This window comes from Pelophylax lessonae, assembly GCF_965119305.1.
Source record: "Pelophylax lessonae genome assembly, chromosome: 1".
NCBI classification, from domain to species: Eukaryota; Metazoa; Chordata; class Amphibia; order Anura; family Ranidae; genus Pelophylax; species Pelophylax lessonae.
In genome coordinates this window covers 13,765,606-13,778,947 of record NC_138768.1, presented here as the reverse complement: position 1 = coordinate 13,778,947, position 13,342 = coordinate 13,765,606, and positions in this window count along the sequence as shown.

Genomic DNA, 13,342 nt, shown 5'->3' with positions numbered 1-13,342 from the left:
ATTTAGTTTATTTAATACATATTTATTCATTTATATTTTTTTATTGTATATTTTTTCTTTTAATTATTTACATTATTTAACAAATTTATTATTATTGTTCCCAAATAAAATTGATGTCTTTTTTTTCCCCCACAAATAGAGCTTTGTTTTGGCGGTATTTGATCACCTGTGCGATTTTTATTTTTTGTGTTTAAAAAAAAATATATATTTTTCACATTCTGCAATTTAACATTCTAAAAAAGAAAAAAAAATTTAAAATCAAATTTGTTTTAACATTTTTAGGCCAATTTGTTTTCTGCTACATATTTTTGATAAAAAAAAAAAAAATCGCAATAAGCGTATTTTGATTGGTTTGCGCACATGTTATCGCGTCTACAAACTACGGGAAAGATTTATGTCATTTTTATTGTTTTTTTTTTTTACAAGTAATGGCGGCGATATGCGATTTTTAGCGGGACTGCGACATTGCGGCGGACAGATCGGACCCCTAACTGACATTTTTGACACTTTTGGGGGTACCGGTGACATTACTACAGTAATCAGTGCTAAAAATATGCACTGTCACTGTAATAATGACACTGAGAGGGAAGGGGTTAACACCAGGAGCGATCAAGGAGTTAAGTGTGAGCCTAGGGGATGCTTTCTAACTGTGATGGGGATGGGCTTGTAATATCAACACAGAGACCTGTGATCCTAAATAGGAGGAGCCCTGTTTCAGAACAGCGGTCTGCCGACATTACTACAGTAATCAGTGCTAAAAATATGCACCGTCACTGTAATAATGACACTGGCAGGGAAGGGGTTAACACTAGGGGCAATCAAAGAGTTAAGTGTGAGCCTAGGGGGTGTTTTCTAACTGTGAGGGGGGTGGGTTTGTAATATCAACACAGAGACCTGTGTTTCTAAATAGGAGGATCAGAGGAGCTCTGTGTTTACAACAGCAGACCACTGTTCTCTCTTCACGGGGAGCGATCGCGGATGCCCGGTGGCAGTCGTGGGCACCGGCCCCGCGCCTCGGCTTCGCCGCCGTCGAGTAGGGGTGGGCACGTGCCCACAGTAGCGCTCCTGGGAACCGCCATACAGGTACAGGTACAGCGATTCGCAGGAACCTGCTGCCGTAAAACTATGGATGCTGGTTGGCAAGTGGTTAAAGAGTTAGGCTGCCTGTGGATGGTGCCGAGTCAGCAGGTGACCATACCATCCGGACAGACCGGGTCTAAGGAGGTAAGTCAATACATAAAATGTCAAAGGCTTATATGGACAATGACATGAAGTTTATGCAAAGGGTCAATATTTGCATTGTTGACCCTTATTTTCAAGACCTCTGCAATTCTCCCTGGCATGCGGTCACTCAACTTCTGGACCACATCCAGACTGATGGCCGTCCATTCTTGCATAATCAATGCTTGGAGTTTGCCAGAATTTGTGTTTTTTTTTTTTTTTTTTTCACCCCCCTCTTTAGGATTGTCCACATTTTTGTTCCCCAAGCCCCTTAGTTATCACTTATGCCTTCTGGCAAGGTCCTCCATCATGCTGGAAAAGACATTGTTCCTCACCAAACTGGTCTTGGATGGTTTGGAGAAGTTGCTCTCTTTTGTACCATTCATTGAACAGGGATGGAGGCGCATGATATTCTGATCATGGCGTCAATTAAAGTCCCACATTCCCCTTCCCATTCATTCTTCATTCTTGGCTTTGTTGCTTTGCAAAATTGTGAATGAGCCCACTGCCTTGGCTGAGAGGCAACCCCACACATGAGTGGTCTCAGGATGCATGACACAGGACTGATGGTAGCGTAGGGCTCCCCTTTTCTTCTCCGGATGAGGTATCTTCTCCAGATGCCCCAAATCAGGGCTTTTTTTAGGTACAGGAACTCAACTGCGACACCCCCCCCCCAAAAAAAAAAACCCTCTCCTCCCAACACATACACCTTCCAAACTGCATCAAATAGTGGGTGCAGTCAAAATTGAATAACAGTAGGAGGGTCTTAAAGGGGCATTAAATACCAGGGGTGCATTATGTACAGAGTGCAGAGTTTGGTGGGGTTACACACAGAGTGCAGAGTTTAGGGGTGCTCCATGTGCAGAGTTCAGGAGTGCGCTACACACAGAGTACAGAGTTCAGGGGTGCTCCATGTGCAGAGTTCAGGAGTGGGTTACACACAGAGTGCAGAGTTTAGGGGTGCTCCATGTGCAGAGTTCAGGAGTGCGCTACACACAGAGTACAGAGTTCAGGGGTGCTCCATGTGCAGAGTTCAGGAGTGCACTACACACAGAGTGCAGAGTTCAGGAGTGCACTACACACAGAGTGCAGAGTTCAGGAGTGCGCTACACACAGAGTACAGAGTTCAGGGGTGCTCCATGTGCAAAGTTCAGGAGTGGGTTACACACAGAGTACAGAGTTCAGGGGTGCTCCATGTGCAGAGTTCAGGAGTGCGCTACATACAGAGTACAGAGTTCAGGGGTGCTCCATGTGCAGAGTTCAGGAGTGTGCTACACACAGAGTGCAGAGTTTGGTGGGGTTACACACAAAGTGCAGAGTTCAGGGGTGCTCCATGTGCAGAGTTCAGGAGTGGGTTACACACAGAGTACAGAGTTCAGGGGTGCTCCATGTGCAGAGTTCAGGAGTGCGCTACATACAGAGTACAGAGTTCAGGGGTGCTCCATGTGCAGAGTTCAGGAGTGCGCTACACACAGAGTGCAGAGTTTGGTGGGGTTACACACAGAGTGCAGAGTTCAGGGTTGCTCCATGTGCAGAGTTCGGGAGTGCGCTACACACGAAATGCAGAGTTCAGGGGTGCTCCATGTGCAGAGTGCAGGAGTGGGTTACATACAGAGTGCAGAGTTTGGTGGGGTTACACACAAAGTGCAGAGTTCAGGGGTGCTCCATGTGCAGAGTTCAGGAGTGGGTTACACACAGAGTGCAGAGTTTGGTGGGGTTACACACAGAGTGCAGAGTTCAGGGGTTCTCCATGTGCAGAGTTCAGGAGTGGGTTACACACAGAGTGCAGAGTTTGGTGGGGTTACACACAAAGTGCAGAGTTCAGGGGTGCTCCATGTGCAGAGTTCAGGAGTGGGTTACACACAGAGTGCAGAGTTTGGTGGAGTTACACACAGAGTGCAGAGTTTGGTGGAGTTACACACAAAGTGCAGAGTTCAGGGTTGCTCCATGTGCAGAGTTCAGGAGTGCGCTACACACAGAGTGCAGAGTTTGGTGGGGTTACACACAGAGTGCAGAGTTCAGGGGTGCTCCATGTGCAGAGCTCAGGAGAGGGTTACACACAGAGTGCAGAGTTTGGTGGGGTTACACACAGAGTGCAGAGTTCAGGGGTGCTCCATGTGCAGAGCTCAGGAGAGGGTTACACACAGAGTGCAGAGTTCAGGGGTGCTCCATGTGCAGAGTTCAGGAGTGCGCTACCCACAGAGTGCAGAGTTTGGTGGGGTTACACACAAAGTGCAGAGTTCAGGGGTGCTCCATGTGCAGAGCTCAGGAGAGGGTTACACAGAGTGCAGAGTTTGGTGGGGTTTCACACAAAGTTCAGAGTTCAGGGTTGCTCCATGTGCAGAGTTCAGGAGTGCGCTACACACAGAGTGCAGAGTTCCGGAGTGGGTTACACACAGAGTGCAGAGTTCAGGGTTGCTCCATGTGCAGAGTTCAGGAGTGCGCTACACACGAAATGCAGAGTTCAGGGGTGCTCCATGTGCAGAGTTCAGGAGTGCGCTACACACAGAGTGCAGAGTTTGGTGGGGTTACACACAAAGTGCAGAGTTCAGGAGTGCGTTACACACAGAGTGCAGAGTTCAGTGGTGCATCATGTGCTGAGTTCAGGAGTGTGCTACACACAGAATGCACAGTTTGGTGGGGTTACACACAAAGTGCAGAGTTCAGGGGTGCTCCATGTGCAGAGTTCAGGAGTGCGCTACACACAGAGTGCAGAGTTCAGTGGTGCGTCATGTGCTGAGTTCAGGAGTGTGCTACACACAGAATGCACAGTTTGGTGGGGTTACACACAAAGTGCAGAGTTCAGGGGTGCTCCATGTGCAGAGTTCAGGAGTGCACTACACACAAAGTGCAGAGTTCAGGGGTGCTCAATGTGCAATTTCCTGCTAGAGGGCTGCACTGACTTTGGACTTGATAAAACACAGTGGACCAACACCAGCAGATGACACGGCTCCCCAAACCATCACGGACTGTGGAAATTTTTGCATTTCATTTGGAAATCAAGGTCCCAGAGTCTGGAGGAGGAGTGGAGAGGCACAGAATCCAAGTTGCATGAGGTCCAGTGTGAAGTTTCCACAGTCAGTGATTAAAAACGGGAGGTATTTTACTGTGGATATTAAATCAGTGGATACCGCTTTGTGAATGGAGCCCAATATCTTTTGTTTATTGAAACACATTATGGCCAATAGATGAAAAAGGTTGCACCGCTTCTGCCACAGACATGCCTAAAGGATTCCTGGTGAAGAGAAGTAAAAGTCCCCACCACTGACCTACTGAGTGCGCTCTGTCCTTGTCTTCATCCCGCACTCAGTAGGTCAGCAGTGGGGACTTTTACTTCTCTTCACCAGGAATCCTTTAGGCATGTCTGTGGCAGAAGCGGTGCAGCCTTTTTACAGGACATCAGAGTGGCCCAGGGGGCAATTGCCCCCTTGCCCCCTGGCCCAGACTTCCCCTGCTATCAGTGCCCACCAGTGCCACCTTATAAATGCCCATCAGTGCCCACCAGTGCCACCGTATAAATGCCCATCAGTGCCACCTCTCAGTGCTCATCAGTGCCACCTTATCAGTGCCCATTAGTGCAGCCTATCAATGCCCATCAGTGCCACTTATCAGTGCCACCTCATCAGCACACATCGGTGTAGGAGAAAAATTACCTTTTTGCAAATTTTTATAACAAACGATGAACTTTTTTTTTTTTTTTTCCCAAAATTCTCAGTCTTTTTTTATTTTTTTTAGCAAAAAATAAAATCCCAGTGATGAATAAATACAACCAAAAGAAAGCTCTATTTGTGTGAAAAAATAAATAAATAAAAATGTCATATGGGTACAGTGTAGCATGACCACGGAATTGTCAAAGTGTGAGAGCGCTGAAAGCTGAAAAATTGGCCTGGGCAGGAAGAGGGTATAAGTGCCCGGTAAGCAAGTGGTTAAGAAAAGTTATAGTTAGCCGTATCTTCCAGGGGAAAACCAGAAGACACCTAATAAATTGGCCCGGCAGTAATCTACCACTAGAGGTCAGTAGATCTCAGAAAAAGGAAAATACTGCATATTGTAATACAAGGAAACAACATAAAATATACAATAATTGGGACTCAACAAAGACAGGAAGGTGTCAGGGGGAAGAGAAAGTATGTGAACCCCTTGGAAATGATCTGTTTTTCTGCAGTAATCTGCTGTAAGATGTGATTGGATCCTCATCTAAGTCCCAGCAATAGACAATCACAGTGTGCTCAAATCGTTTGTTACCCCAACACTCCATATTCCTGATATGTGGCTGCTATACCCTGTACTTGTATGGAAATATTCTTCTGTTCCCTTTGTATTGCTTCCTTTGTGTGAAATGTCTGCTGTTCCTGCCAGTCCCTCTGCTTTCCTGTCCAAAACTGACCACACTAAGCATGAGAACACAGCGTGGTCAGTTCATTAGCTGTGCTGGGAACCCAACCTGCTCTCCTCCAATGATCAGACTTGTGCTGACACCCCCTCCCCTTCCTGCAGCATAGCCATTTCACTGGCAAGCTCAGTGTGCTGCTGTTTCATCTCCCCCCAGCTCTTATGCAGGTGAGAACAGAGGGAATGTGATTAAAAAAAAGGTATTTATAATGTTTTTTTATATTTATTTTTTTATATATCTATACAAAAATGCTTTGCCTTTCTTTTCTATTTTAAACGAAATAGGTTGTTTTACAAGGCGATCATTTTGCAATCACTTTAAGTTGAATTAGATGGACCTTAGTGTCTTTTTTCAACCAGACTAACTATGTAACTGAGTTGAGAAGACATAAACAATTCTAATTTCTCCTGTCTTTATTGAACACACCCGTTAAACATTCACAGTGCTGGAGGAAAAAGTAAGTGAACCCTTGGAGGTAAGAGCTGCTCTAACCTCCTTTGGCAGCAATAGCTTCAGGTAAGAGCATTGGGTAGCTCTGGATCAGATCTGCATCACGTTCAGGAGGAATTTTTGACCGTTCCTCTGTGCAAAACTGCTTCAGCTTAGAGACGTTTGTAGGATATCTGTTGTGAACGGCTTTCTTGAGGTAATTCCACAGCATCTCTATGGGGATAAAGTCTGGACCGCTTGAAAGGGCGCATTTTCTTTTCCTAAAGCCAGTCTGTAGTGGATTTGCTTCGATGATTGGAGTCATTGTCCCACTGCATCACCCAACTTCTACTAAGGTTCAGCTGTCGGACAGCCACCCTGACATTATCTTGTAGGATATTTTGGTAAACCTTGGAATGGCAAGTGGTCCAGGTCTTGAGGCAACTAAATATGCCCAAATAATGATGTTCCCTCTGAGTAAATATATGGGGGTCTGATGAATGTGTTCTCTATATACCATACCGTGATGAGGAACCTTGGCACTCCAGATGTTTTGGAACTACATTTCCCAAGATACTCGCACACTCTGCAGTGTAGTTGAGCATCATGGGAAATGTAGTTCCAAAACATCTGGGGTGCCAAGGTTCTCCATCACTGACAGGGCCGTCTATAATATTGATTGGACCCTCCCAAATCCACTTATCAACTATTGGCCAGCAGTGCGGGCTCAAGGGGCAGCTACTTTGGGCCCCACAACAATGACTGGGCCCAGGGCAGCTGCCCCTTTTGCCCTGTGTTAAAGATGGCCCTGATCACTGGATTATATACTCTTACTTCTTCACTGTCATTCCATTGTAAGAATTAATGTACACTTTTCTATTATCTGTAGGAAACAAAAGTCTGAGCCTGTGAGGACAATCACCGCCTGATGAAAACCAACCACCTACCTTCCTGTTTCATCAAAGAATAAACATTTGTGGTCAGAACCAGTTAGAACCAACAACTGTCATGGCGGACTGCTACTAGTTCCATTTTTGTGTCAGTCACATGATGTTACAGCCCATTTAACTATTAGCTTGCCATTCAGAAGATATGGGCACTGATTGGATTGATTGCGCGATCACGCCTAGATTATAATCTAGAACAAGCCTATGTCTTATGGGCCATACACACTATACAATTTTCTGAAGACTTTTTCCTTTAGACTTACCAAAACCACATAATATGAGGTCAGACCTAAACACTTTCAATGTGTATGCAATCTGGCAGGCCCTTGTACTACATAGAAAAGGTAAATCTAAAGGAAATCTAACCACAAATGTTGGATAGTGTGTATCCAGCTTTAGGGTCCTTTCATATGGATGGTGCGCTCGGCGGACTCCATTTCTCGATCCGCCAATCCCCGCTCAGCAGGCAAATGAGAAACGCCCCCCCTACCGCCGCCTTCCACGGCTCTGCCCGGTTCTCCCATCCCACCGGGAGACCCAAGCAACCAGCTGGCACGTCCGCCGGCTGGTTGGAGTCCCGATCAAAGCCGGATTCGGGTTTGATCGGGTCTCCGATGTAGGAACCCAGAAGCGACGTCATGAAAATACTTCCGGGTTACCCGGCTGCTAAAGACGCCAAATTTAAAAAACTGTCAGCATTCAAATATGCCGATTTCAGCATCTTGAATGCATTGAAGTGCAGTGGAGGGGTTTGGGATCTTTTAGACCCCCGATCCCTCCATAAAGAGTACCTGTCACGGCCTATTAGAGCCGGTTCACACTGGGGCGACTTGTCAGGCGACCTGGTCGCCTGACAAGTCGCCTGCCATAGATTAGCACAGGACCCGTTCTAATAGGAGCGACACAAGTCGCTCCGACTTAGAAAAAGGGTCCTGAGCTACTTTGGGGTGACCTGGAGCGACCTGCATTGACTTCAGTGATATGAAGTCCGTGCATGCCGCTCCGAGGTGCACCACAACTTCACAGGTCGCCCGGCAAGTCGGGTCGCGCCTATGTGAACCGGCTCTTACTGTCGCAAGGGATGTTTACATTGCTTCTGACAGCATTAAAAGTGATAAGATTTTTTTTTATTTTTTTTTTAAAAACACTGTTAAAAATAAAAAATGTAATTAATAAATAGGAAAAAAAAAAATGAAAAGCGCCCCGTCCCCGTGAGCTCGCGCACAAAAGAAAACGCATACGTAAGTCACGCCCGCTAATAAAAATATTGGATATATTTTCCTGAATATTTTCTCTTCTGTATGTCTATATATGTTTTTTCTTTATATTATTTTTTTTTGGATACATATTTGCTTTCTGCAACCTAGTGCTATGTAGGATTATGATGTTGGATATGGGAGGATATTATGAGACAAATTATTTGTATTTGTTCACATATTTATTATAATAAAGATGTGTTCTTCTATTAATAGGTTAATCATTGGATATTACTGACAATGTGTTGAGGAATGGAATCACCACTTTCTAGCCTTTTAAATAATGAATTGAAAACGTCTATGTTACCTCTTAAATGTTAATTGATGGCTGAATGGATTCCTAATTACTATTGAAACATATATAAGTGTGTGTATAGCCAACATGTGTTAGACGTATTTCTATATGAAGAAAGTCGCTATCATACCAGCCCAAAACTGTTATGGGAAATACTTCTGAGATGTACTGAATTGTACTTTATGGAATTTTTTCCAATAAATTTTATGTGCAGCAATCCCTGTGGAATTTATATATATATATATATATATATATATATATATATATATATATAATGTAATAGGATTAGAGTCAGCATATTATTTTACCTTATAAATAGTTAAACATTGGAATGAATGGTCTCTTTTTCTACCACTAGAGGGAGCTGTTACACAGCTGTATAGTTACACATTGGAATTCATACATTGGAAATCAAACTCTTTCCCGGTTTCTCAACTTAAAACAAGAATAAATTCAATCTACATTATGGAAAGAATTTTTCATACCATTTACAACTCTATGAAAATTCACACTAATAAATGGGACCCATGGATTACACACTCAGACATTTTTTTTTTCTCTAACTACTGTACTGGTGATTAAACATTTAAAACCCTTTCATTTGACACCACATTCCTGCCTAAGGCTCCATGTACATGGGACGTTGTTAAAAGTCCCTTGAATGCTGGAATTTTTTTTTTTTTTTTAGGACGTTTAACCACTTGCCAACCGCCGCAAGTAGATATACTGCGGCGGTCAGCCCCTCACAGGCAAAGTGACGTACATAAACGTCACTAGCCTGTGAGGCTCTGGGGAGCGAGCGCGTGCCGCCGGAGGCGCGCTCCCGCGCGGTCACGGACCCCCCTGCGCGTGTGACCGGCGGACCCGATGTCCGCCAGTCACTCTGCGATTGTCGCTGCAGAGGGAGAAAGTCAGGCGGCTAATGTAAACAAGCCGCCTGTCATTCTCCCCTGTGTAGAAACACTGATCATAAGGTTCTACTATGTAGGACCGTTGATCTTTGTTCCTACAGCTCAAGCCACAGCCAATCACAGTTAGAATCACGCCTCTAGGGACACACACAGCCCCTCCCTCTCAAATAAAGTTAACCCCTTCACTACCAGTGTATTTTTGCAGTAACAGTGCATATGTATAGCACTGATTACTGTAGTAATGTCACTGGTACCCCCAAAAGTGTCAAAAATGTCAGTCAAGGGTCTGATCTGTCCGCCGCAATGTCGCAGTACCGCAAAAAAAATCGCAGATCGCCGCCATTACGCGTTAAAAAAAAAAAACAACTAAAATGACAGAAATCTTTCCCTTTGTTAGTAAACGCGATAACTTTTGCGCAAACCAATCAAAATACGCTTATTGCGAATTTCTTTTACCAAACATATGTAGCAGAAAACAAATTGGCCGAAAATGTTAAAAAATGTTGATTTTTACATTTTTTTTGGGGGGAATTTCATATAAAAAATGTGAAAAATATTGTTATTTTTTCAAAACTGATGCTCTTTTTTTGTTTTGTTTATAGCGCAAAAAATAAAAATCGCACAGGTGATCAAATACCACCAAAAGAAAGCTCTGTTTGTGGGAAAAAAAGGACGTCAAATTTGTTTAGGTACAACGTCGCACGACCACGCAATTGTCCGTTAAAGTCACGCAGTGCCGAATCGCAAAATACCCCCTGGTCAGGAAGGGGGTAAAATCTTCCGGGGCTTAAGTGGTTAAAACGTCCGTTGTGTCGCGTTTGCACCCGCGTTTAGCGGGCGTTTGCGTTAAAAAACGTTCTTAGAGGTCAAAAAAATCATTCCCCTTTAAAATGGAAAACGCGAGCGTCAAACGCGTTCGGTCGCGTTCGGACGCGTTTTTGCGTTTGAAACACACGTTCGAACGCAAATAATTGCATTCCAAAAAACGTCCCTGAACTCAACTGCCGGCAAATGACTGTAAACGACCCTGTGTACATGGACAGATAAGATAACATGGAGCTGCGTTCAGGGGCTTCTGAAAAAAACGCCCAACTGCTCCTAAATGGCCATTTCCAGCGTCCCGTGTACATGGAGCCTAACGCTTAGTGTTATGGAATTTTCTTTACTAACAAGACACATTATTTTTGATGCTGCTCTGTACCTATTTCCAGGAACTATATTTTTGATATCCTTGTTCTTATCTTCATATCAAATTTCCATATTGAACTGAGATGACTTGAAAATACTTAAGAATGTTATATTTCTGTTTACTCTACATGATACCATTATTTGTCATGTTAATGTACCAATTTTCTGTTTCCTTTCAATAAAAGTTTGTATACAAATAAAAAAAAAATGAATTCATTGTCTACTTTCCTTCTACTAGAGGTCGCTGTTACACAGCTGTATAGTTGCACATTGGAAAGAATTGTTTTTTTTCCTACCACCAGAGGGAGCTGTTACACTGCAGAGGAATAATGGTAATAATTCTAGTATTGTAATAGTGTTATACAATGTTTATAAAGCACTGACATGTCAGGCAGAGATTTACAAAGTATCATTAAAACAGATTATACATTTAGAATTTCTGGTCAACAATCTATCCAGTTTATATCCAATAAGATAGTGAGATGTAACTGTGTCCATACATTTTACAATCTGATTGTACACTACCCTATAGATCTAAGATCCCTTTGCTGACCATCAGGATCTGTCATTGAGGGGGAGTTTTATTTCAGAAGAGTGAACCTCATCCTATGTATATTCATTATATACAATTATATCATTTTATATGTAAACTCTAACTATGATTCACAAGGCACAGAGTAAATTTCATCTAAACAACTGCAACTATTTTTTTTCCCTAAAATCATATAGTTACATAGTTACATAGTTAGTCAGGTTGAAAAAAGACACAAGTCCATCTGGCTCAACCAATAAAAAAAACAAACAAAAAAAAAAAAACAACCATACAATCCCATATACACAATCCTATACCCGCTGTTGATCCAAAAGAAGGTGAAAACCCCAGCAAAGCATGATCCAATTTACTACAGCAGGGGAAAAAATTCCTTCCTGATCCCCCGAGAGGCAATCGGATATTCCCTGGATCAACTTTACCTATAAATATCATTGCTTTTTTTTTTTTTTTTTTCATCCTTTGTTACATCTCAGTGCTGCTGATCTCCTGCAGCCTCTTTGCAGCCAATTCGGTTCATGCACTCCAGAGATGGCTGCATAGTATTTCATAGGGTGGGTTTCCTGATGGGGACAGCAGCGGGCCATACCTGGGTAAGGAGGGTTAAAATGGCCACTTGTAGCCTCCGGAAGCCTGTGTGACAGAGTGACACCACCAGAGCACAGTATGGGGGGACAGAGTGACACCACCAGAGCACAGTATGGGGGGACAGAGTGACATCACCAGAGCACAGTATGGGGGGACAGAGTGACACCACCAGAGCACAGTATGGAGGGACAGAGTGACACCACCAGAGCACAGTATGGAGGGACAGAGTGACACCACCAGAGCACAGTATGGGGGGACAGAGTGACACCACCAGAGCACATTATGGGGGGACAGAGTGACATCACCAGAGCACAGTATGGGGGGACAGAGTGACACCACCAGAGCACAGTATGGAGGGACAGAGTGACACCACCAGAGCACAGTATGGAGGGACAGAGTGACACCACCAGAGCACAGTATGGAGGGACAGAGTGACATCACCAGAGCACAGTATGGAGGGACAGAGTGACACCACCAGATCACAGTATGGAGGGACAGAGTGACATCACCAGAGCACAGTATGGAGGGACAGAGTGACATCACCAGAGCACAGTATGGAGGGACAGAGTGACATCACCAGAGCACAGTATGGAGGGACAGAGTGACATCACCAGAGCACAGTATGGAGGGACAGACTGACAACCAGAGCACAGTATGGAGGGACAGAGTGACACCACCAGAGCACAGTATGGGGGGACAGAGTGACATTACCAGAGCACAGTATGGAGGGACAGAGTGACACCACCAGAGCACATTATGGGGGGACAGAGTGACATCACCAGAGCACAGTATGGAGGGACAGAGTGACATCACCAGAGCACAGTATGGGGGGACAGAGTGACATCACCAGAGCACAGTATGGGGGGACAGAGTGACAGCACCAGAGCACAGTATGGAGGGACAGAGTGACACCACCAGAGCACATTATGGGGGGACAGAGTGACATCACCAGAGCACAGTATGGAGGGACAGAGTGACATCACCAGAGCACAGTATGGGGGGACAGAGTGACATCACCAGAGCACAGTATGGGGGGACAGAGTGACAGCACCAGAGCACAGTATGGAGGGACAGAGTGACACCACCAGAGCACAGTATGGAGGGACAGAGTGACATCACCAGAGCACAGTATGGGGGGACAGAGTGACATCACCAGAGCACAGTATGGGGGGACAGAGTGACAGCACCAGAGCACAGTATGGAGGGACAGAGTGACACCACCAGATCACAGTATGGAGGGACAGAGTGACATCACCAGAGCACAGTATGGAGGGACAGAGTGACACCACCAGAGCACAGTATGGGGGGACAGAGTGACATCACCAGAGCACAGTATGGAGGGACAGAGTGACACCACCAGAGCACAGTATGGAGGGACAGAGTGACATCACCAGAGCACAGTATGGGGGGACAGAGTGACATCACCAGAGCACAGTATGGAGGGACAGAGTGACATCACCAGAGCACAGTATGGAGGGACAGAGTGACATCACCAGAGCACAGTATGGGGGGACAGAGTGACATCACCAGGGCACAGTATGGAGGACAGAGTGACACCACCAGA